The sequence below is a fragment of the Gordionus sp. m RMFG-2023 genome, chromosome 3 (genome assembly GCF_954871325.1).
Source record: "Gordionus sp. m RMFG-2023 chromosome 3, tfGorSpeb1-WG-v2, whole genome shotgun sequence".
Lineage (NCBI taxonomy): Eukaryota > Metazoa > Nematomorpha > Gordioida > Chordodea > Parachordodidae > Gordionus > Gordionus sp. m RMFG-2023.
Window position 1 is genome coordinate 38984181 of NC_088777.1, and position 2489 is coordinate 38986669.

Here is a 2489-nt window from a genome sequence, read left to right on the forward strand (position 1 = left end):
ACGGATTATTCAATACAACGCATAACTATCTCTTAATAAAAACGTCCGACACCTGGATTATCCAATACAACGTTTAACTAACTCTTAATTGAAACGTCTGACATAAAGATTATAAATAAACTAACTTTTATTAAATTCTAAAACTGTATTGGCTACCACACCACTTTATTTGTGGTACAATAATTTAGAAGATTAACACATAGTTTTTACCATTGTTTTCTTTTTCTTTTTCGTTGTTTTTCCCTTTTACTTTTTTCTTTTTTTATGTGTTTTCTTTTCTACAAGTTTTTTGAGACAAAACATAATAATTATCTATACTCAAAATAAATTTGGAAGAAGAAAAGAATAAATTTTGGAAACAAAAATAATAATGATTTATTTTGTTTCCTTTTTTTATATCTATTACAAATAAATATAAATTGATTAATAATATAATTAATTTAAAAACATGTGACATAAACAATTTTTATAATTACTCTTTTTTATTTCTTTTATAAATAATAATGATTGCGCAAGATAATCAAAACAATATTCACCACCAAAATTAAATGAATTTACAATTAAACACAAAAAACGACCCACATTATAACATATACAATGCATTTATTTTATATTTTGAAGATTCAACCTGAAAAACCTTTCCATTATTAGAAGGATAAGTGAACATATAAACATATAATTTATCAAAACATATTGATTCTAGAATCTTTCAATGGATAATATATCAAACTATTCCCAAAATTAGATAGCTAATCATTACAGCTTATATAAAATATAATTATACTTTTGATTCTTCGGTTATGCTATTTAACTTAAAATGTCTTCAGAATTTTACAGGATAAATATTTGGTAAAATAATTTTTAAAATGGTTCAGGATAAAGCGAAGTTATCTATATCATATTTTTTTCTAATATATTTAAAGATATTGATAATAAAATAAACGAAAACTATTTTGTTTGAACTTCTCGTGGCTATGTGATGGTCCTAAACAGTACAATAAGTTAGTTTAAAGATTAGTGTAAGATTTATTTTTTTTAGCTAATGTAAAAGAAGGTTTTGTTTATATTTGTGAACACTATTTATTTTATAAAAATCTAACAACACATGATAAATCTATAATATATTTAGTAATTTTTAAAGGGATTAGAACTATCCGGGATGATCATGGGATTTAAAAATATCCCTTCAAGATCTCAATTTTTAAGAATAAGGGTATACAGGATCATCACTTTTTGATCGTGATAATAGGGAATCATATTTTAAAACGGTTGTAAGCGCGTTTCACCTTTTTTAATTTTAATGTGTGTTACTTTTAAAGTTGTCTTCTTTTAGCATTATGAGACTTATTATTTTTCATGCCTGATTTTATTTCGTCTTACGGGCCAAGTACTGCCTTCTATTTCTATTATAGGTTTTTGTATTATTTACTATTCCTTGTTCTTGTAGTCCAGCCACTCATTCCTAGTTAGTTTACTTGTGGTCGATATATTGAAAACTTATATTTAATAGGATTACGATTGTTAGTATTGCAAAAAAGTAAAATTAAAATTATTAAAATTTTTGACGAAAGTTAGCATTGCTAATCATATACCTATTTGATTAAACAATGATTTAGTTAGGTTTCAAACTCACTTTAACTTATAAACTTGATTTTATAACCTGTAAAATAAAATATTGTTGTCACAGAGTTTGGAATGCCCTTCAAAATAAAAAATCTTCAAAGATATTGACCACTGAAGATTTTCTAACAAAGATTTTTTTTAGAATGCTCAATGAAGTTTTTTAATCAAATTTTATGTAAAATTCCAAATCTTTTATAAGTTATTCTTTTGTAATTTATAAGCATAAAAATCTTGCACGATGAAATCACGATTTTTTTGAAAAATTATTTTTATCTTCTTAACTTTTCAATTTTTTAAGCTTAAAAATTTGGGTAAAAAAACATTAAAACTGTTGAAAAGTCTTAGAGCTAAGATTCATTGTAATATATTAGCTTGGTTTTTCTAACTTTTCCCAAGAAGAGTATCGCGCTAACTTAGTTTATACGAACAAAAAGCCTTCTTGCAGAAGGGAGTCTGGGACCTAGTCTGAGCCCAATGTGATATAAAACAAAAGGATGCACTCCTTAATGTAAACCAAACGACCAGGGAAAAGACTGTCAAGACTTGCAAAAGGGATATGGCGATTCTGGTTTACTATTGTATTTTTTCAGAGTGAACACTTTTTACACGTACTTATTTATATTCTAAATCTAAAAATATCAACACAAGCTTGTATTATCTCTCTTAGTTAACAATCCTTATAAAAACAATAAAAATGCCAGTTTTATTCTGAATTTATTACTATTGTAAGTTTAAACAATTATGAAAATAATATAATTTTGAACAAATTTAAGTTAGTCTAAAATAAGCATATAATAGCAAATAATTTGAAAAAAATTGATAAACAATTGTTATGATATATTTTAATAATTTGAATAAGCATTAAT